General features: G+C 45.6%; 1 protein-coding gene across 2 annotated transcripts in view; it reads right to left on the reverse strand.

Annotated features, from left to right (window-relative positions):
- The window catches only part of LOC119460647 (uncharacterized), a 47,660-nt gene extending 34,274 nt beyond the window's left edge, over positions 1-13,386 (reverse strand). For both annotated transcript variants that reach the window (XM_037721686.2, XM_037721685.2), the window contains exon 1: positions 13,231-13,386. The gene's annotated coding sequence lies outside the window, so the exon portion shown is untranslated. The remainder of the gene's footprint in view (positions 1-13,230) is intronic.
- Positions 13,387-24,026: the final 10,640 nt, after the last annotated feature.

Consider the following 24,026-nt stretch of genomic DNA (forward strand, 5'->3'; position numbering starts at 1 on the left):
TTTCATTTGTGCTGTGATAGCGCTAAGGGACGCATAATTAGGACTCCCGAAGAACAGCGTGAGCACGATGAGCGGCGACGGGAACAGCAACGTCAATATCGGCACAACGGCGTCGTCCTCAGTCCACAGCTTCGCTGGCCAACCACCTTCACAGCGTGGATTGGAGCCCAACTTTTTAAATTAAAATTTACCAGAATCGTCGACGAGCACCAAAAAAGGTCCCTTTTGGTTTGATAAACATGCAACGAAGCTTCAAGCATGAATGAGTGAAAACATTTACTGTAAGCTGAATGAAAGAACTGTACCCATTCTGTCGTTTCGAACGTTAGTTGTTGAGGCTTCCACTTTCGAGCTATGTGCTTTTAGGATTATTGTATTGCTAGATTTAACGTTCCAAAGCGTTTCAAGGGCTGTGAGAAACGCGGTAGTAGGGGCCCTGGATTAATTTTCTCTACCTCCTTTTCTTAATTATTATTATTATGTTTTAATACATGCGCGTGTTCTTGGAATGTAGTTTATGTGGCATAACACATAAGGTTATAATTATGGGAACGCGATTTCTAAACAGCCCAAAAGATAATGGTGGAAATAAGAAGACTACAACAAGAGATCGGTGATTAAAATTTCGCATATCATGATCTTATAATTTTAAATTGAAGGCCGAAGAAACCTGAAATAGCCGAAGTGTTGAGGAGTCGTTGTAGACACCCTATATAGCTATATAGCCTATGGCCGAACGAATGAAATTTCTGTAAGCGAAGCGCATCTGGAATTTCATTGCATTCATTAAACGAAAAGAAGGTGCACTGAGGGGCCCGATTTTCGTTTGTTGCAACGATGTGATTCCAACAGTTAATAAAGCCAAGGAAAGCATAGGATAATTTATTTGTTGGTTTTCATTGACGTGTACAAAATGCTAAGAGAGAAGTGGTTCTGTATGAGGAAGGGAAAGGTTAGCAATATCTTCTGCAGCCCTTGAGGGAGCACGGCTCAGGAAATATAGTAATGGGAAATGAAAGTGGGCGAAATAAAACAACGTGCCGCCTGTGGTATAGCCGAACCCCACACCCTCTGCATTTAATTTCTGATCATGTCCAGAAATGATACATTGATGTATAGTGCCACCGTTACGCGACAGCTAGTGACGACTGCATGTTCCTTGAGATCGGCGTGGCGTTGAACAAACGTTCCGCAGCGTGGTAAGAACGCGAAGCAATCCATAGGGAACGGCTGCAGCTCTTACCTTATAGCTGCTCATCATTTCTATATATCTCAAATGTCATTGTTTCTATAACGTTCCAATATATAGGGTAAATAGTAGAACCTCCAGAACGAATGTTCTCTATAGATATCTTGGCTGTGCCTTCAGCAACACATTGACGTGGCTTTGGGAATGAGCTTCCCAGACAGCAGATTTGAACGTCGGCTTAGTTGGTGAAACAATGCAAGCGTGGGAAGCGCGAAATTACGTGCACTGTGTGGTTCTCTTCTCCTTGTCTACAATCATCTAACTCTACTGCTCTTACAATGTTTCATTGCTCTGCAATGGACGCGGTCGTTAACATCGCAATTTATGGCCCCTTTAATGCGCTAGCACTTTTGTATGCATAATCTCGGCGTCGCGTCGAATACATTTCGCGACTGCAGTAGCTCAAAGCTTGGCTCACAAATCGCTTGTTGCCTTTGGCGTTTACAATGATGAAATTAGGTCACGCCCTTGCGCATGCGTAAAAAGCAAGATTCCTTGCTGCTGTCGTTGTTTCCTTTTTCTTTTTTTTCCGTTTGAGGTATGTCGTGAAAAAAGTGTTTGCAGAGAGAGCAGAGAATACTGGGTGCAAGTGGCAGTGTAGTTTATTTAAGTCTGCGTAGGCGGTATAGACAGGCAAACGAGTCAGGTTCTGACGACATACAAGGCACACCACACAGTGGTGGCCACGTGCTCTATGCATGAGTGATTGAAATGCAAGGCTGCGGCAATCCAAACTGCGATTTTATTTCTCGTCGCCGCCGCTCCAATGCCGATTGCACTCTTTCGGCCTGACGCTGCTGTTGTGCGGTGTGAGATAGCTATGGAACGCAGCTGGTACGCATTCCTGGCGAGATCACGTGCTCTCCGGCATGCACACCTCTGCAAAAAACATCGTACATCATACGAAACCTTCTCCGCGCTATCTCTTCTTCTCTGTCATTCTGTAACACGATTCTAGTGCGGGCGCCATATAATTTACCGACCATCCCGAATTTTGCAGAGCACTCCCTAATCATCGTAAACAAAACAAAAATCGAAAAAAAAAGAGATAGAGAGAAACGAATCCCGGCTTGATCTTGTCAGGGCAACATTTGTTCCAGATTGCGAGATCCGGCGAGACTCAGGTCCTTATGTCTGTTTACAACACATGCGCACTAGGCGCACATCCTATAGACAAGGCGCGAGCTGTAACTGCGCAAATGGCTTCAAGTTTTGCTAAATTCCCGCTTTTCTATGTTTTTGCCAGTGAAGTTCCAGAGGAATGTGCTCTATCTCAAAAGCTTGCGCAGAGACAACAAAATACAGTGTGTGGCTTGTTCTGTCAGACTTTAACCACAGCTAACTTCCGCGTAAATTGGGAGAACTTTCGCAAGTACAGCAGTTAAAGCAGAAACTTAATTGCTTTGTTATAGCTCAGTTTGTTCTCGTTCCTGTCGATTTCGAAGTCGACAGAAAGCCAGCACATAGGAGCGAGAGGGATCCCTCTCGCTCATATGTGCTGGCTTCCTTGACCGAAAACTTGGTGCCATAGTCGGCGCTTGCCACCGACTACATTCCTGCTCTGTCGAAGCAGAATGGGCGTAAAATCACAAGAATTCTTAAAAAGTGCTCGAGGTTATAAAACATTAGTGAGAATGTATCAAAATCCAGTTAATATCTAATCGAAGCCGTGTGGAAGAATATAAAAGGCAGTGAGACGTCGAAAAGCTGCAGAAAGTTGCAGGAACTTAGAGCTCAAATTGCCCCCTCCATTCAAGCGCACGCCATTGCTGTGAAGCAGCCGATTTTCCCTGAACATCTGCGTCTCTTCGAATGAGGAACGTATTAATTAAAATATTAATTTACCTGTATGTATCAAGGAGGCCGTGTCCTTATTTGTTTGTGTTTGAATAATCTCGCAAAAAATATAAAGGAGTACTTTTTTTTAATGACGACGCAAAACCTATAAAATAGCGCTGGTCAAAATTTTTTCGCCCTTTTTTAAATGAATTGCTGTGGACCCGGTCATGCGGTATGAAGTCTCCATTCCTCGGGAGTATAATAAATAAATTAAAACTAAATTTATTGTGCGACATGTTCTAAAGTCGCAGCAAGTGCAGCGCGCAGCTTCGGGCGTGAAGCACGGCATACAAAGTGCCGTTATCAGATGGGACGAGGATTTGGCACCATGCAGTAGGCGCCGCGTACGAGAGCTTACGTGTACTCATCCACTCAACATCATTCGGTATATTGACCCCGGCAGGTTACATCACGGACACTGGAGCTGGCGGTCGATCACGCGGTGTTATGAACCACTGACCTGCGCACCAGCCAGCTCGTCGCAGTGGATCCAAGCCTGGGCCACGCACATCGTGGCCGCAGAGAGTGATCGTCAAGAGGAAAATGCGCTATTTTCTGCAACCCTTTACCGCATTGAGTACTCGACAGGATACGAGAGAAGAGGTGGTGAGAGGGACGCTCGAGTAAGCGAGCTAATGTGTCGAGTGCCAAGTTCACTTTATAGGAGTCTGGAAGGACCGATATATCGGCGCGCTCCCTCCTCTACGAGGGACGTTCATAAAGTTATATTATTGTCATGAAGGAACAGAGATTAAGCGATAAACTCGGTTGGGAGATTATTCTGAGCTCGCACTCGCGTTAAACTATACTGCACTGTTTGTTCACCAGTTACCCGCCGATCAGCAAGCTCTATAGAGCCCCCACTTGCGCATCAATTTGTATAGTTCACCATGGAGCAACGGTCGGCCACTCCGTTCTTCGTCACCCATGGCTTGTTCGACTACATTGAAATTGCCTGCACCATATCAAAACAGTGTCATAAGCTGGGGCATTGTCACCGTACACAGGTAACAGATCGGCACGAATCTCCTTGGCATTAGGTTTCTTCAAATGCAGAAACCGGATTATACTGCTCGTGCTTTAACAAACTTTCCCGATGGACGCGGCCATTTCTGTTTTGATGTCGGGGTGTTCCGCTGTACTACATATATATATATATATATATATATATATATATATATATATATATATATATATATATATATATATATATTATGTTCCACTAAAACTAGACATACGTGCATGCGCTCATTGTGATGTCTGTCGTGTACTCTTCCTTGAAATCTATATGGTACCGATAATACGAACGTCCCTCGAAGTGTGTGCGCACTACTTTGATTGTACACTGTTACAACACATCTTTCTGTGTACTCTCACTTGCACGTGCACGATGTGACTGCGCGTTTGTCGGTTTACGCACCTGACGCAGTGGATACTGTTATTGTCAGTCGGGCAGATCGATACAACAGCCAGCACGTGGCATCAGACTTATCATGTCCAGGCGTGATGAAACGAACTATACTTCCGCACCGGTTTACGTTCGTTAGGTTGGGGTTGGCGCACCTCGCCAGAGCAAAGAACCGATGAAAAACATCGCCAGCAGAGGCTGACGTAGCTTCTACTGACTCCCTTTCTGAAATCGCCATTTTGCCGGCTTACCCAGCATACCTAAGTGACGGTCTAGTGAATTACGGGGAGAGACTGGGATGCGCTGAAGCCGTGTCTTAGCGCTTTGTCTCAGCGCGTGCAACTGCAGTTGCGACATTTCATCGACGCCTATATTTTACATTGCAAAGCGGCTACTCGTCCTGGTTCGTCCCCATGCTACCTCCTTACTCAATTTTGCTATATTGTTGTGATTTTGGCGAATGCAAAAACGCCCGTGTGCTTGCGTTGTAGTTGCACGTTAAAGAACCCCAGGTGGTCAAAGTTAATCCGGAGCCCTCCATTATGCAGTCGCGCTTTCTTTAAAAACCCTTTGGCAAAGTGACAGCTCGCTTAAATCTCGCTTTTGGCCAGTCTTCTAAGTACATCTCATTATTTCTGTTTGAAGGCCATATGGCGTACTCATATTAAATAAGCAAAAAAAAAGAAAAAGAAAAAAAAAAGAGGTACAGCAATCTACTTACGCCGCAGCTGCGCAGGCTATACCCCACATAATTCAAGGAGAGCAAGAAAGGAACTGTGCTATGGCCTCGCCTGGAGCACGGAGTGACACCACCTATACCTTTAATTCTCGTTAAAATAAAAATACCGAGATAATGATGATGATGACAACAACAACAACAACAACAACAACAACAACAACAACAACAACAACAACAACAACAACAACAACAACAACAACAACAACAACAACAACAATAATAATAATAATAATAATAATAATAATAATAATAATAATAATAATAATAATAATAAGCACAAACTTACATGCAGGATAGATAACGCAAGCAGAAAGTTTTAGGAAGCTGAGTACTAACTTTAATTTATTTTTTGACTGGGTTGACGCATGCAGTGTAGAAAGCGAGCAAAACACGTGAGAAGCCTTGGGAAAAGTATAATCTGGGAAAATGTGAGGCCGAAGCTAGTTGAGTTGATGTGAACGACAGCACATTCACCAGCCTCGCCTCGTTTGAACTAGCGCTGAGGCGAACTTCCTGTGTAGAAAGCCACAGCTGTGTTTGTTCCGGAAGACTTGTGCTCGGGATCGCATTGCTTCGGTAACTAGAAAACGAGCACGTGACTATTGCGTGGGCCCTTGACTGTAGTGGTGTGGCCAGTAGTGCATGCACGCTTGAGAGTTCTTTCTGCTGCGGTTAGGCAGCCATGTGATGTTCTTCGGGCCAGCACATGTCTTCGTGACATTTCATCAGAACTACACTCGTGTGGAGTGTCTTGCTCTGTGCCGAATATAACAACCCGCGTCATTTTATAAGGCTACGTCAGTAGCATGCATGGCTACGTCAGAGCATCTACATAGACTATAATTAACGATAGCAAAAGAACATCTCTCGTGGGATCACGCGAAACAAGCCGGCAGCCATATATCCTTTATCTCGAGGGCAACAGATGCGAAATGGCTAACGAAGAGCATTCGCCTGTGCACAGCCAGCTGCGTGCGTATTCGTCAGAGATGGAAGCCTTTTATCCTTTCTTTCTCTTTCTCTCTCTCTCTCTCTTCCTTTTCTTTTTCCTTTTTTTTTTTTTGTATGTGTGCGTGGTAGGGGGTGTTAGGCGTGACGTGCTGATTATGTTGCTGCGTTGCTGCATGCAAAAGGGCGCGCGCATGTCTGTATTTGATACGCAAATTCCTCTAGTGTCAGCTGAATCGGCGTGACCGAAAAGCATAAAGCATGAGTGCACACGCACGCACACACATACACCTATTAGAAAACATACGAAGCTGCCCGCGTACCACTGCATTCAACTGCAGCCTGGACCTACAGCAGCGCTTTTCTTGTGCTTCTAAAATGTTCTGCATTATTACTACACTACAAACTGCATTACTTTTGGCTTGCGGTTTGCAAACTTCTCTTTCGTCCCGTTGCCCGAAGTTCAAAGAGTACAACCCCGTGACCCGCCGCGGTGGCTCAGTCAGCTAAGGCGTTGCGCTGCTGAGCACGAGATCGCGGGATCGAATCCCGGCCGCGACGGCCGCATTTCGATGGAGGCGAATGCAAAAACGCCCGTGTGCTTGCGTTGTAGTTGCACGTTAAAGAACCCTAGGTGGTCAAAATTAATCCGGAGCCCTCCACTACGGCGTGCCTCATAATCAGAACTGGTTTTGGCACGTAAAACCCCAGAAAGATCAAGATAGAACCCCCGCGTTGTGAACAGCACTACATGCTTATCCGTTTCTGGGTTTTGTTTTGTGAGCGACGTTTCATAGAATCACGTGCTTGAGAGAGCTAATTGTGGACATTATTTACTTAAAGAACGTAGATGACATTAACTGCCTCAGATATACGTACGTCAACGCCCTGAATATAACGGTTTTATAGATTTTGTTGTGAAATGAAACTGTAAGGGAAAGCGCGAATGTCAGCCTGCTATTTGCATTGTCTGCAACCTCAGGTGAAAAAGGTTGGGAAGGGCGGGAATAACGAGAGGTATACTTAGAGTTACTACAATGTGACAATATTAGAGGAAATGTCAGAGACGTAAAAAAAATTGACAGTCACTTCAGTATCCTTACGTGATTTGAATGCGAAAGTATTATGGCTTTTCTAATTCATTGGTTACGTCCATGATACGTGACGTCATACATTGTCCCGTGTCCTTCACAACTGTGCCTTAATCCACGTCGCTCTAAATTGTACCAACTTTAATCCACCTTAATTCACCTTCATTAACTTTAGTTCACCTTAATTCACTTTATACTCCACCTTAAGTCACCTTACTTGTTCTAATTTGTCCACACTCATGACGTGGCGCCACCTCCTCCCCATTGTCGGCGCCGTCACCTGGCCAATGACGCACGGAGTAGGCCACAACTTTAGCCAGCCAGATGGCTGCGACGTGACGTGTGCAATGACGCACGCACTAGGCGCATCTTTAGTCAGCCAGAACCGCGGTGGCCTCGGGGAAGCGCGCTCGTCTCGCACCTCCGAGGCCCGTGTTCGATTCCCATCCAGACCCAAATTTTCTTTTCAAAGCAATTAATTTACTTTGTTTACAGGAACCTCCCTGAGAAATTCGACGTCAATCCAGGCATTTCTGACGTGTTTTTACTCTTTGTGCCATCGGACATTTTTGGTACCATCGTTTGAACATGATGGATTTTCTCCCTCATGGGACGTGTAATGCATTAATAAAACCCACGAAACTCGATCAGAGACGTCGAGTCTTCAAATTGCGCAGATAAAATTTCTGTTGGTATACTTGAACATCAGTCTAAAAAATTCAAACGAGATTAGCGTTTATCGGACATCTGATGTAGTCACTAGCATCTTTGTGCTTATAGTTGGTTTGTAGTTAACACAATACCTAAAACCGTGCAATGGGACAACGCATGAACCATATGTATCGTGCGCCTGTAACGTCGTCGTGATACTGTTGCAGCGTTTTAAGGTTAGTGTAACATATAATGTATAGGCCTAACATTTTCCGTTCCATCGCTATTTGTGCGGTCCTTAACAAAGAAGCTCGAGAACAAGGACTACACAAAGAGCGAGGGAACGAGAAATATTAGGCATAACGTTAAGAGACTGGAAGAGAGCGGTGTGGATCAGAGAGCAAACGGGGATAGCCGATATTCTAATGGACATTAAGAGAAAAAGAATGGAGCTGGGAAGGCCATGAAATGCGTAGGCTGGATAACCAGTGGACCATTAGAGTTACAGAATGGATACCGAGAGAAGGGAAACGCAGTCGAGGACTCCGGAAAACTAGGTGGGGTGATGAAGTTAGAAAACTTGCAGGCGCAAGTTGGAATCAGCTATAGCGCAAGACAGGGGTAATGGGAGATCGCAAGGAGAGGCCTTCGTCCTGCAGTGGACATAAATATAGGCGGCTGCTGCTGCTGCTGGGCACGCGCGACTTTTTGTGTTATTTTCAGCAGAAAAACTTTGACGAGCTACACGTGAACACCCAAAAGAATTCGGTCTCTCCACTAACGAACGTGTATTTAAAATGTAATTGAACCTACCTGCCGCGCAAGACTGGGGTAACTGGCCTTAAAAAAGCGGTTTCTATTTGGTATAATAGTTCAATGCCCCAGAAGAGCTAGGGAGAGCTATTCTTTTTCAAACTCTTCTACGTGGGATCGAAGGTACACACACAGGCATAAGAGGCACATTCTTCGTGGACTGCTGAACGCGCGGCCGTCAGCGAATGTTCTGTGTTCAAGTCGCGCGTTTTTTAATGAAGGACGTGACGAAACAACGACGGGAAGCGTGACGCCTTTGCATTCGCTGCGACCGTTTTTCCACCCGTACCTTATACATAGCCACGCATAAAAGCTGCACAAAGCTCGGTAGGAGTGCCAGCTGCGGGATTTTCCATTTCTTTCTGTTTAACATCCGTTCTTCTACGTATACTGTGAGAACACCGAGTGTATCTGCCTGATGTGGTGCGCTTTGCGCTCTGTTTCAAATACCTGTATACAGCTTCGCTAATACTTCACACACGCCTATAGGTGCCTCTCCAGCTTATTGACTTGGTATAGACGCGTGAGCTGCTGTAGCTCAAAGGGTAAAAGCTCACCTTCCGCGAAGAAAAAAAAAATGGTAGAACAAGCGAAAGAACGGTGAGCTAAGGTGTCGACCTGTGATCAGGATATATGTGTGTGAACAACGCAAAGATGTCGTCTGCTATCGCATTTTTGTCTTTCAGGTTGCACACGTTACGCAAGGACGGCTAGGAGGTTAACCACTGTACGTCCGGGTTACGACCCTGAATAGCGAGAAAAGTCATGTAGGACACAAGGGCTAGAGAGAATTGGGAGGAACTTCATGGGCACGTGCGCGTGCCATAGGGACAATAGAACTGTGTAAATTTGTACCATTTATCTCAAAGAACTGCGAAAAAAACATGTAACGGAAGTAACAAAAAGCGCAGGCATTATACGACTGAACCACGATAAGGGCACATTGCTGCAATGATCACTTTCATTCACTTTCCGGCTTGGATTTGGAAATATCTGGCTTGCCGTTATACTAACAGAATTCCTACAAGATCCGATACATAAAATAATTCAGCATGACATGCATGCACTTGTCCGCGAGAAAAATAGATTCTCTTAGCCAGTTCAACGCGTGTTGCAGGAAAATAGACAATTGGGCGCGTTGGTGGATGTTCGTGATGAAAACTACTAGTGTGACCAACGCCAGAAAACGGATAGAAAAGGACATCGTCATTGTCATTATTCATCGGCGTAATTTTGTCCTTTTCTATTTGAACAGTTTGTTTGTCCGTCCTTCCCTTATCTTGGCGTTTGCCGCATGTGTAAATTAGTATAGAGTATGAAGAATGAAAGCAAACTGCGTACAGTGGACGTAGCTTACGAGTTCTTCCTTGATACATTCGTTCGTGTATCAGAGCCGTTGGTTTCATATTGGTTCGCAATACGCAGAGCAGTCAAATACTTTTGCTTGACTTCGGACAACACTTTACATACACCACTTTCGTAGCCTGGCGAGACGTATTACAAGCGACGACGACGTTCGATATTTTTTTCATATCTCGCTGGCATTGTTGTTGTATCATAGTTCCACATATTGTTCAACTGCCTTTGTCCTCCTTTTTTATTTTGTAATCACTTTGCGCCCGGTTGTATGTACATTGTTCTTTTCAATATTGTTCTTTTTATTCATTGTTTTTTTTACTTATATTTCCCCGCCGTTTTGTTGTTGTTGTTGTTCTTGTTCTTGTTCGTTTTTTTTTTTTTTTTTTTTTTTTTTGCGTACGCGTGCGCCAGCACTCAGACCTCATGCTTGTTCCTAGGCAAGGTAAATAAATAACTGATTTATTTATTTATTCATTTATTTAGAATAAACAGATCATTGAGTGATTGATTGATTGATTGTATAAAAACATGTAATAATTAGTATTCTGCCTGCATTTACCTATTTCTGAGTTAATTTCGTGTGTTTTGTATGTGTTAGATAATCACGTTGCATGATTAACTCCCTTTTACGCCCGCCTCCTCCCTTTCTGCTTCCCTATATGTTTGTCTATTTCACATTGTTTAGTCTACCCTATGTACATTTTGGCTCGCGTATTACTTTTTAAGTGCGTCAGTACGAAGTTCTGGGTCCTATAATAAACATTTTATTAGTTGATTGATTGAGTGATTGATTGATTGATTATAATTAATCATGCAAGCATATACAAACATCACAGAGAGAAAGAAAAGCGGGCTAGCAATTGTCTCCTAAAAGAGACTCTACTCCCACCCGCTTGCAGAGGAGAGAAAAAAAAAGATAAAGAAGGAAATAAAAGGGGGGGGGGGGGTGGAATAGAGAGGAACGAAGGATTAAAGAGAACACGCGCGCACGCAAAACACGTGAACACGTGGTGAAATGGAGGCCATCCGCAGAGCCCTATAAGATAAGGCCCTAAGATAAGTACATATGTGCGACCTCACTGAATTTCATTCTGTGCGGCAAGAGCGCGAGAAATTTTATTTTCGTCCGCGCTGCGTTTCGAGAACTCACTCGAGGTAGGTGCACGGTCCCTTAGTACTCTCACACTGCGGCCTTGCATTGTCGACAATTACAGCAGCAGTGTCTACGACAAATGTGTATAGCCCTAAATCGACGAAACTGTGCTCGCGTTGTGATCCCTGTGCGGTGCCATCTACAAAGTGTCCTATCGTATACATATGTCCATACATGCCCCAGAGTGAAACACCGCACTTCACTTTCCAGTTGGTCCTTGCATTTTACGCAAAATGCTTCAAGCTAAAACGTTCAATAACATGAAAGGCTGAAGTGGGCTACTCGAGTGGTTGTGCTTCTCGACGTGACCAGGCTCATTGCGCCCTGCTTACTTTCCTACAAGAAACTGGCTCGGCTTCCCGTTTGTGAGAGACTTTGCAAGGGACAACACCTTTTCGCTAATTTTGTTTGTGTATTTCTTACATTGTTGTTGTTGCCTCCACACATGGCTCGTACCTACGTTCTCTAGTAATTAGCGCGATCTGGGTTTTTTTTTTCTTTTTTTCTTCTTTCTGTTCCTGCGTGTGTGCTCTGTACCTATTGCGCTATCTATTCTTTGTCGTTGCTTTACTTTAGTCTTTGTTGCCTGCCATATTTGATGCTTCTTTTTTCTTCACCTCTTCCTATCTTCAACTTCTTTTTCTATCTCCTCTTTCACAAAAAGTAAGCAGACGTTGTGCCCCTCTCGGTGGCAGTTGCCAGCCTGCTCCCTGTCCATTTCCCTCTCTGTCAATTGTACATGTGTGTTTTCATAATAATAATAATAATAATAATAATAATAATAATAATAATAATAATAATAATAATAATAATAATAATAATAATAATAATAATAATAATAATAATAATAATAAATCATATTATAGGAACAGAAAAGCATAACACCGACCAAATTGGTGTTGTCAAAGCGGTTGACGTTTCGTTTTCCACATGGAAGCCTTGTTCACTGAGCTAAAAGGCTCAAAACATCAAGCTTAACATCGCTTCAGTAATCTGTTCAAGCATCTTTTTGCTCATATTAATTTCCTGATGCTAAACTCGATGCTATGTATGTAGCTGTTCATCAATATAAATTAAGGAAAGCAAATGTAGCTCTGAGTGAAACTGCACCGGATAGATAGACTCCTTGTGCGGGGATGTTGATTGGTTTTCTTTTTACCACTTCCACATAAAAAAGGGAAGAATGAAAATACAGGCTACGCGAACAGCTGCGTGTCACCTTTGTCAAAATGGTGCGGTCGTGACCTTACACTTCACAAAGTCATATTGAAGTGTGGCCAACAACGTTTGCATATAGGATACACGGCATAGAAATGTCATGTTTTAAAGCATAAACGTTTGCATGTATACACGAGCGCGTACTACAACCTTAAAATAAAAGGGTGTTATTTGCAGTAATGATGAATGGTAAGCAAAAAAAAATTATTTAAATTATAAGTGACCACTGGCTAGCGTCACTCCCGACTGTATAACTTCTTGTGCTTGAACTTTCATTCTTTTTTTCTTACATACTGTGCACATTAAATCCGTTATATGAGCATGCGCTTTACTGCAATTGCGGCTATAGCTTTTGTATCTATTTGTGGGCACAATTGTGTGCCCATGCAGCTACACAATTGCTATTTACGGGTGACACCTGCGTGATTCTCTCGGCAATGTCTGAAAGTCATTGTCTGCTTGAGAAAGTTTCTGACGCGAATGAGAAAGAAGCGAAAATTTGTTCCTTCTTACCCTAACTGACGAAATTGCACATTTACACGCACGTACGTGCAACAGGAAATGCACTTTCAAGAGAATTAACAACCACCGAAATAAGAAATTAAGAACACTCTGCTCGACAATGGAAGAGATGGAGAGGTTTCGTCGGCGAAAATTTCAGTAACCGGCAAACTTTGATGGCATGAGAAACAATAACTATCTTTGGGGATGGAAACGGAGTGGACACCGTAGTTTACCGCAGCAGCCGTCTGCAACTCTCACCTTGCACTGGCCACCATGGTTCGGCGGGATGAGAACTGCTCCGGTGCTGTCCCGTGGACGCGCTTTCGCTCCTTGCGTGGGAATGCTGCCGCTCGTGGCGCGCTGCTGCGGCGTTTTGCCACGACGCGGGTGCCGACCCTGCGGCTACGTCGAAGGGCGCGCTCCCTCCGCGCGCGCTCCCTCCGGGCTGCAACAGCTGCGGCCTGCCGCCGTCTCGGGGTCATGTGGTATAGGACTTCGGAACGCCGTCGAAACGAAAACATGCGATCGAGACGGAGAAGGACAGGCTTTATTGTGACACTGCCGCACGCCATTTCGAGTTGTTCCATTTTATTTCCCGATAGTTAGACGCGGTTAAGGAGGTGTCTTTGCCTGTAAGAGAACGTTGGCAAGAGGCACTGGCTGCCGCTCTTCTCTAGCTTGCGCAGAAAAGGACAAGCTATGAAAAGTGTATTCAGACTAATATAACAAATAAAAATAAATACAGACGATGCAACAACCAACACCACGCACACGCAATGCAAACCACGTCTCGCCACACATACATAAGGGTGAGTACTTCTCATTAGAATCACGAGTTCGTGATGCAAGAGCCCGCGGAGACTAAAGCAACTGTTCAAGCAGGCCACTTATGCTCAAGATAAGTTAATCACTCAATGAATCGATCACTATTTCCGCTCCAATCATACAGCTACGGTAGAAATATGCAATCATACAGCTACAGTCAGGGGCGTAGCCAAGGGGAGGCTGATGGGGCTGCAGCCCCCCCCCCCCCCCCCCCCCCCCCGAAATTTTTCGTGCTGGCATGCACCGCCGACCAAAACAACCACCGGCGCCGGGAATCATTCTGTATTGTGTCTACAATGTCCTTTTCACGCTCGAAAAGACATTTCGTCAGTAACATTGCGAACTAGGGCTGGATTTCGTGGCAACACTCTTGCACCTGGAGTCACATAACGCAGGGAGCCCCATCTGAGCACAAACTTTCAAGGACTTTTCGATAGCGATCGGGCGCGTTGCGGCATCTCGCAGCGGCCGCGGAATCTACGGAGCGTGGCCGAGACTTCCGAGGCTTTATGGGCATAATTCCGAGACTTTATGGGTATAAAGTTGCCATAAACTTTTGACGCGACTAGTGCACTGACATTTCCGAAGGCGTGCTTTAGATTTTCAATTCTGGAACTTTTGGGTTTAATGTTCTTATATACTTGCGTCCAGCATGCGCGCACTAGAGCCCTCGTGTCCAAGCCGTTGCAGAAATGTAAGCACGTGCTCGCAATCTTCCACACACACGAAAGTACTAAATATCACCGTGACTATCAGCTGGCAGCTGATAATTTTTCTCTTAACATTTTCAGGAAGCGCACCAAATGTGATCGATCAGCTGGACCAGGGCAGGCATAGTAAAATAAGGAAAACAGAAGAAAGTTAACGGCCTATTATTGAGGCAGTTATTTCTTGCGGGCAACAAGGTATGGCTCTCCGTAGCCATAAGGACAGTGGTCCTATAGATTTCAGCAAAGCACTCGCTGAAAATACTGGTATTTTCAGAGCGCTTCTTCGCATGCGAGACGATTGTGGAGATACATATCTAAAGAGCCATTTGGAATGTTGCCCCAGTAATGCCTCGTATTTAAGCCAAGATGTACAATACCAAATTATAGAAATTTGTGGTGAAATTATCAAAGAAAGCCTAGATTCAAAAGTAAACGATGCAGGCTGCTTCTCTATACTTGCTGACGAAACGGCGGATATTGCTGGAGTCGAACAGCTTACTGTTTGTGCAAGGTGCCTAAACAAGGATGCCATCGATATCGAAGGAGTGTTTTTGGATTTAAGAACGGGAATAGATGCCCTCTCTCATTGTGACTGCAGGTTCTATGTAAATGTGTACCAACTGCTGCAGATTCTAGTCACCCTTCCAGTGACCATTGCCAGCGCAGAGAGAATATTTTATTGCGATAGCAATTATATGGACACTCAAAAGCAGATTTCTGCCGTCGGCGTCGCCGTCGCCGTCGCCGTGAGGTTCCGTATGACGTCAATGGAGATGAAATCGTCGCGCCGAACGCTGTATGTGCGAGTGAAAGGGCGCGAGGGGCGCGCGCTTTCACGGGGAGTGAACGCACGGCGGAGAACAAACGCGCGTTCTGCGCCGTGCTCCCTTAAGGGCTGCAGAAGTAGGCGTCTCTTTCCTCCTTTACAATCACCATATATGTAGAGCAAACGCGCCTTCTTCCGACGCGCGAGAAGCCGTGGGGGAGGAGGGGGAGGGGGAGGGAAGGGAAGGGAGGCGACGTTTAGCTGCGGCACCAAGTGCCTATTTATATCAGAGGCTCCGGCAACAGTCACCAACGCCGCACGCATTTTGAGCGAACGCGGGCAAAACGCCGACGGCGTCGACAGCAGTTCTGCGTGTTGCCGGTGCTGCTGCATGTCCAAGTTTATACAGCTGATAAAGCTAATATCATTACTCTGTATAGCTCTCTACAAATTGGCTATCGCAATGGATGCTTCGCCTTTTAGGTGAAACTGCGACAACTTTTTTTAACATGAGACTACTTAAAAAAAGTTGTCGCAGTTTCACCTGAAAGGCGAAGCATCAGTTGCGATAGCAAATTTGTAGAGAGCTATACGGAGTAATGATATTAGCTTTATCAGCTGTATAAACTTGGACATGCAGCAGCACCGGCAACACGCAGAACTGCTGTCGACGCCGTCGGCGTTTTGCCCGCGTTCGCTCAAAATGCGTGCGGCGTTGGTGACTGTTGCCGGAGCCTCTGATATAAATAGGCACTTGGTGCCGCAGCTAAACGTCGCCTCCCTTCCCTTCCCTCCCCCTCCCCCTCCTCCCCCACGGCTTCTCGCGCGTCGGAAGAAGGCGCGTTTGCTCTACATATATGGTGATTGTAAAGGAGGAAAGAGACGCCTACTTCTGGAGCACGGCGCAGAACGTGCGTTTGTTCTCCGCCGTTGGTTCACTCCCCGTGAAAGCGCGCGCCCCTCGCGCCCTTTCACTCGCACATACAGCGCTCGGCGCGCGGCGACGATTTCATATCTCCATTGACGTCATACGGAACCTCACGGCGACGGCGACAGCAGAAATCTGCTTTTGAGTGTCCATATAATTGCTATCACAATAAAAAATATACTTGCGCTCTACAATTTCTGAGGAACGCATGGTTAGGTTGGCGCTTCTATACACCCACAGAGACGTCGGCGTCAACTTGTCCGAAGTCATTGACCGCTTCGCTAAACTTCCCCGCCGAGTGAAGTTTGTCCTTTAGATAGCGAAGCAGCAAAAACCAATGCAAATAAAAAGCTCTGTTCCATCAGGTCCATAAACTCGTAATTATAAGAACGTATGACTGTTCATTAGCTTTTAAAACCGCAGAAATTTTCGCTGTTTATTCTAATAGTTAGCATCATGATCAAAATTATCACGTGAATACGAAAATTACGAGGACATCAATAACCAATTTTGACCAACCTTGCTCATTGAAAGCCCGGCCCACGCGGCGTTTCGCAACAAACATACTCGTATATTGGGTAGTTGAACTTGCCGCATCATCTGTGGCTTTCGTTTGGCCTTTTCATTCCTTTTTAGCTACCTGCTTTTACTTCTTTCTTGAACGGAAACAATACCCTTCTTTAATTTTGGATGCAGAATATTTGTTGCCGCTCTCCAGGCAGGTAACTTACACATTTTCGTACTGATTTCGGCATTATTCCGCTATTATTCTACCCATATGGTGCGGTAGCGACCGCCGCATGGCCCAAGTACATATCACGATTTCTGCGATCATAGTTTTGTTCGTGCCTGGATCGTCTGTCTTTTTATGGGTAAAGTTTAGTATCTGTGACTGCGCAGCATGTTTATTTGTCTTGTTTGACGCATTATATACAGTGACATTTGCTTAAATACGCAGATTTATTGGAGAATTATACGTATATTTAAATATCTTGTTGTGAGGTGTTGTATATACAAGTAGTGAACTGTTTCCAGTGGCACTTTTTTGCACTTTATCAAGTTGTATCTTCGATTTGTATATTCCATTCTATCTTCGCATTATTAATGTATATTTTGCGGAACTCCTGCTTTTTATATGTACTCACTGTTGCGACTATAATCTCAGTGTAATTACAATACACGAACGGTAACAGCTGCTCCTGCGCAATCTATTGCAACAAATGACAGCGCCATTGAGGTTCTTCACTGGCCGTTGCATATGTACAAAAATGTAAACAAGGTTCTTGAATGACAAACATTCATCAAAATATTTGTCCTCAACTTGTTCTTTTCATGGCCTTTACGTTTTTCATATCAGCTGAACGCACTGATTTGCTGGTTTCGAACTGATATAGTTCTAAAGTTCGTGTGATATTTTCTTTACTTATTAAACAGACAAAAAAGCGCAGAAGAATTGATAGCAGTTATTTCTGCCACTATTTTTGGGACATACGAATATATTCTTTTATGAAATACATATTTTACTTGACAGTGTGTAGTGTTCAGTAATTCGTTTGCAGCATCTAATATACAATGACATTGGCAATGCAGTTATTATTCATGTATTTGATCCCTCGACAAATTCTATAAAGAGGAGGCCGCGCTGCAACGTGAGCCCCCCCCTTCCCTGAACAAAATTTCTGGCCACGCCACTGATAACTAGAGCTGAACCGTTATATTAAGCTGAGCCGAACCCTAACCGTTTTCCCGCGTCATCTTGGAACCTAACCGGAATTCATTGGAGGAACCTTTCTGAGCATGTTCGACAAACGGTTAAGAAGGTACTGCGGACCCTCTTCTAAGGCACATGAGAGAGGAAACGTTGGACAAAGACTCAAAACCTTCCGTAGTTGGCAAACGATTCCCACGCTACAGGCAAGACTAAAAAAATTCCCGTAGAAACTCCTCTAGGAGTTTATTTATTTATTTATCACAGTACCCACAGCGCCATTTCTGGCATTACAGTGGGGGGTTTGAAGAAGGAAAAGGTGCACAATGTACTACCGCGCTCAGGCGGCGAAAAAATAAACTCGTAAGTATGCGTAAGCATTGTGCCACTTGCTCATCTCCGCGCAGCCCGGTGTCTGATAATTATCAATGTTATGAAACTTGATTCAGCCAGTATAACCTACATCGCTGCGGCGACACGAACTTCTACGGACGGCGGCTCAAGGTGAATTGATACGAGGCAAGTTAACTATACTGCAGGTGGCGGCACCAGGTGCACCGATGACGTTCCGATCACTATAAGGCGGTGTGGCTCTTTAGCGCCTTATCCAACCGCGTTGAACAATCAACCGTGACTCCGTTGCTCCGGCTGCGTATGGCGCGGCCGCGCGGGCCCCTATCTCGAAAGCGATCTGCGATGGGGACACAGCGCTGCGAGTGCTGATAGCTTCATGCGCGATGTGTTCTCACCGCTTAGTCCGGCTTAGTTCGCGTTGAAGCGAGACGCGCGGGCCCCTAACTTGACAGCGATCTGTGATGGGTGCAAAGAGTCGCGGCGAGTACCGATAGCTTCGTGAGCCACGCGTGTTCTAGTTGGTGTTGAAGCGAGAGGCAGCACGAAGGTGAATTCGCTCGCTGCTGCGGGCCCTATCTTGAAAGCGATCGTCAATTACGGGACGGACGGAAGGATGGACGGTTATTCTCGTTGGGTACGCATTTAATACCTTCAAACAACCTCAACTCAGTTCTGACGCTGCAGTTATGCTTTCCGGCTTCAAGTGCATTTTGTCATTCCACCGAAGCCAACTGGCACCGGCTATGCTCGACGACTTTGTTTCTCCGTTCGTTTTGGCCCGGCGAAAATACAAGTCCATTTTCTATGTAATTTGTATCGACGGTGAAAGGAAGAAAGGGAAGGAATTAAAGCACCCCGTTGAATCAACAAACCAGGTATTTGCGCCGTCTCGCATCGTCGCGTTGTTACTTCCGAAACGGCATCATTAAGGCCAGTTACTGACTGACGAAGCAAAATCGCGCCTCAAAAAGTTCTCCGCAGGGCGCGATCGAAGTTTTCCGCGGATTTCCTCTGGTAGCGCGTTAGCTGTCGTCTGCCACGGCAGGCCCGACGTAGGCGGCACCACTGTCGAGATCGCGCTGGCCGCGCCGAGCGCGACAGTGCAACGGAGGAGGAGGGAAGTGGTCGGCGCTACTTTTTATATATAAGGGTTTTAGGTGGGTGTAAAACCCCTCGATGTCGGAAAGTAGCGGCACTCTTTGATCTACGCCGCAACACCCTCGCTAGAGTGTACTAGAATAATACCACTCTACCCTCGCCGGCGCTGTCAACATCCTCCTTTTCTCCCCCTCTTTCACGGAGCCAGCGCATCCGCCACGCTGACTGGTTGGCGCTGAGCCGTGCTCCCTCAAGGGCTGCAGAAGATAGCGCCAACCTTTCCCTTTCCCTCAAGAACCACTTATCTATGACTGGCTGCGGCGCGCGACGCCTGGGCCTCCCCTCTGGCAAGGAGGAAGATCTCCTCTTCCCCGGCCGACACCACCTTTCTGCACTTCGAGGCGTCGTGGAGTTCCTTGAGTCGTCAGGGCTCTCCGCACGCCTCTAAGGACATTTCTACAAGCGGGAAGGCCTCACGGCCTCCCACCCCACCCCGGGCCTGACCGGCCTGGCACAACACCCCTGCAGACTCTGCAGCACACCAAGGCCTTCCATCTCGGCCTGATACGTGCCGCCTATGCCTGCCGGTTTTGCTTCGCCCAGCCATGGCGACTCCACTCTATCCCTTCTTTCGCTCCCACTTACCCCTCCCCGTTGGCGCTGAGCCGTGCTCCCTCAAGGGCTGCAGAAGATAGCGCCAACCTTTCCCTTTCCCTCAAGAACCACTTATCATCATCATCACTTATCATCGGCGCGCGATGACCCTGACGTCACGAAAAGGGCGCGAAACTTGCTTTCGCGCGTTTTTATTCTCGCCCGTCATGCGCTTGCCAAGCGATGGTCGCCCTGCCGCTCCGAACGTGCGTTTCCTAAGTTTTTCCGCCTTTCCGTAATAATCTGAGCTTCGTTCTCCGTGGAAATGCCTTGCTGCTGCGCGTTTCAATGCAGCAGCAGGTCAGAGAAAGGGCTAGCATTATTTTCTATTCCCCGAGGATTACGGAATGTCGTTCATGATCACCGGAAGCAGTGGCTCCATAACATCGGGAGAAAGCATTTCGCGCCTTCTAAGCACGTCGTTCTTTGCGGGGGGAATCTTACAACTTTCCTGTGAGTTTGTGGTTCTGCTCCCGTGTCTGTGAGTAGGAGAACTATGTGACAGTGGTGAAAATGTTGAAACCACAGTGACAGTGAAGAGAGGACTTGCTTTGAGTGGTTGTGCGGGAGTAGTTACTGCTCGAGCGAAGGGCTCGTATTCTTGTTCACTGCACCATCTAATGGCACACGGCTCGCAGAATGGGAACGAAGGATAAAAAGAAACGACAAAACGCTGACGCTAACTGCTGTGGTATGTGAAAAGTATTTAAAAAAATGTCACAGTTTCGCCCTAAGGGCGAAGCAATGAATGCGATAGCAACACAGCAATGTCATACGAAGTAAGGTGAGCGGCTTTGGTAGCAACAACACGCAGAACTGTTGTCGACGCCATCGGCGTTTTGCCCGCGTTAGCTCAAAATGCGTGCGGCGTTGGTGACTGTTGCTGGAGCCTCTGATATAAATAGGCACTTGGTGCCGCAGCTAAACGTCGCCTCCCTTCCCTCCCCCTCCCCCACGGCCTCTCGCGCGTCCGAAGAAGGCGCGTTTGCTCTACATATATGGTGATTGTAAAGGAGAAAAGAGACGCCTACTTCTGCAGCCCTTAAGCGAGCACGGCGCAGAACGCGCGTTTGTTCTCCGCCGTGCGTTCACTCCCCGTGAAAGACGCGCCCCTCGCGCCCTTTCACTCGCACATACAGCGTTCGGCGCGCGGCGACGATTTCATCTCCAAATGACGTCATACGGAACCTCACGCCGACGGCGACGGCGACGCCGACGGCAGAAATCTGCTTTTGAGTGTCCATATAATTGCTATCGCAATAAAAGCCGTTTCATCCAACGCACGTTCACTATCATCGTGAACGGCGTTTTCAACGATCTTCGCCGCTATAAATCGCGTCTGAAATTGATGCAATACGTACGATATTCCATATATCCTACACACCTTGTATCTTCAGAAAATTAAAAAAGACTATATATAGTATATATATATATATATATATATATATATATATATATATATATATAATAACTTCCATCAAAGTGGCACAAGCGCACCCAGTCGGTGGCCTCCTCGTGCTCAGCCGTTGAGAACGCCGAATCGGAGAAATTCGAAGGCTCTGGTGTCCACCGCAAAGCTTCTTTATCAGAAGAGTGCGCCCAACGCTGTAGCATATATCGAAGCCGCGAGCACTGATGGATTGCAAAATGATGATGCACAACGGCCGCAAACCACCAGCGAAAGTCGCCATCTGTACTGCAATACGCCCGGCTCGTGGGTCTTTAAGGTAAAATAAATCAAATGAAATCTCGATCTCTATTCCAGTCGCGTGGATGAATGTGCTATCTGGGCCAGTGGAATCATTAGCTTTTTATGCCGATTGAGAAGGTGAAATGAATAACTTACGATAATTTACTTGCCACCTTTATTCAAAGAAAATGGTAGTGTCTGAATGCTGTGATGAAGACAGAAGACTCGGTCATACAACTTGTGATGAGGTACTATAATCCTTGATCAAGAAAGTTGCCTTACAGCTCCAGCGTGTTTATGGTCGACGCAATTTAATTAAAGCCTGCTTCAAAGGAGCAGTACTATAGAGACATGGTTCTCGCTAAAAAAATGTTCGTTGTATCTTAAAGTTATGTGAAAACAAGTACAATGTAAAGGGAACATTGTACGTGTTTTCTGCATCTACCAAACAGTTCTCATATACCAATCAAGCTGCCATGCTTCTCGGCTCACCTTCGCAAGCTTTCGCTCGCACCTACATAATACGGCGTGCGGCCGCAATGTTATCACACTTGGACTTTATATACGGAACATCACGGCGACGGTGGAAATTCGCCTGGAGTGTACACAAAATTGCTATCGCAAAAAATCGAAAGTGCAGGAAAGTATGAGGAAAACGAACACTCGATAGGAATAATTTCATACAGGAACATTCTAGCAAGTGAAGCAAAAAGTTAATATTTTGCCCTGAAAGAGCAGCTCTTGTCGCACGACGTAAGTCGCATCATGACATGCGATACAATGGTGAGTTTGTCAAACGTATGATGATGAGCATGCGAAGCACATATACGAGCATCATCGAAGAGAAGTCATATATAGGGTGGGTTTTTTTTTTTTTTTTTTTTTTTTTTTTTTTTTTTTAGACAATCCAGATTTTTTTTATAAAGAGGCTATATAAGAGCAGCGAACATGTCGTTTTGCAGATGAGTTCCGAGGCGAGGCGGAAATACATTGCCGCTAATACCGTGAGGTTCAGAAGACGAATTAACAAAATTTTATTAATTACCTTTTTTTATACAGTCGTTGAACTGGCGAATATGAAGGCACTCGCATTTTAACACACCTTCATTTTTTTTTTTTTTTTTACTTTGAAGTCGCATTTAATTCGAGATATTTATCATCGAATTTCAACGGTGAATTCAGGGCTGGAGCGCAGAAAAGGCGACCGCTCGCTGTCATATCAGACCGAAACGCCGTAACGACAAGCGCGAGCAAACCGAACGTCTCGGCTGTAGTCGCGGCAGCTACTGATGCGTGCGGCTGTATCTCGGGTTAGGATTTGCCGCGGTATGCTGTCATTCGAACTTCGCCGCACACGTCTAGAATATCTCGAATTAGGTGCGATTCTCCAGGTCTTTAAAAGATGGGTGTGGGTGAAAATGTCACTGCTTCCTAATTTGCCATTTAGACAACGGTCCCCAAAGCACGAATAAAAAATGTAATCAATAAATTTTTGCTAATTAGTCTTCTGAAGCTCACGGTGTTAGCGGCAATGTCCGCCTCGCCTATGAAGTCGTCTGCGTTCGCTTCGTTCATTACTTAAAAAAAAAAAAAAAATGTATTGTCTAAAAAAAACAAAAAAAAAACATCCTATCTATAGTCAATATCACAGGTCCATATAAATTAGGCATCCTTATTCTCTATTAGTAAAGAGTTGCAATGAGCTGGACTGTCTTAGAAAACGAATGTAGTGCTTCCAAGGTGGATCGACCTTGGTGCTTCTTTTTCCTGAATTGAACCACCGGAGGTTCGACACTCGAAAGAGCTAGCTAGCTGGTACGTAAGCTCAAACGCAGGCAGCAAGCAGTAAACAAGCCTTCTTATAGTCAAAAGAACCCCTAAATTAGAAATCACCTTCCTACATGAGAAATTTACTGCTCCTACGGCTTTATAAATACAAAAAGCGCAGCAACCTCTCTGTGAATACACGGCAGTAGAGCGGGCGGCGCCGCGGCACCCACCCGCACTGCAGCGCTCCTAGCGACAGCCGCCGACATTCATTGGAAACGGTGCCACACGGGAGGCCGCGGTCGGCACACTAGCCTGTAAATTCTAGGCACTATAAATAAGATGGATGGATGAGTAGATGGATGAGGCTGAACCACTGGCTGAACCCTCTAAATCGGGTGGTGGCACACGCTACCTAGCCGTGACTATTAACATATTTTGTACTTTGTGGAAAGTAAAGCCCTCTAGATTTAAAATTCAAGCTATTGCTGCTTGAATGCGGCGGAAGCAATTTAAGGAGACGAAAAAACGTCATAGACGTCGGGTTGTGGTAT

This window comes from Dermacentor silvarum, chromosome 8, assembly GCF_013339745.2.
Source record: "Dermacentor silvarum isolate Dsil-2018 chromosome 8, BIME_Dsil_1.4, whole genome shotgun sequence".
NCBI classification, from domain to species: domain Eukaryota; kingdom Metazoa; phylum Arthropoda; class Arachnida; order Ixodida; family Ixodidae; genus Dermacentor; species Dermacentor silvarum.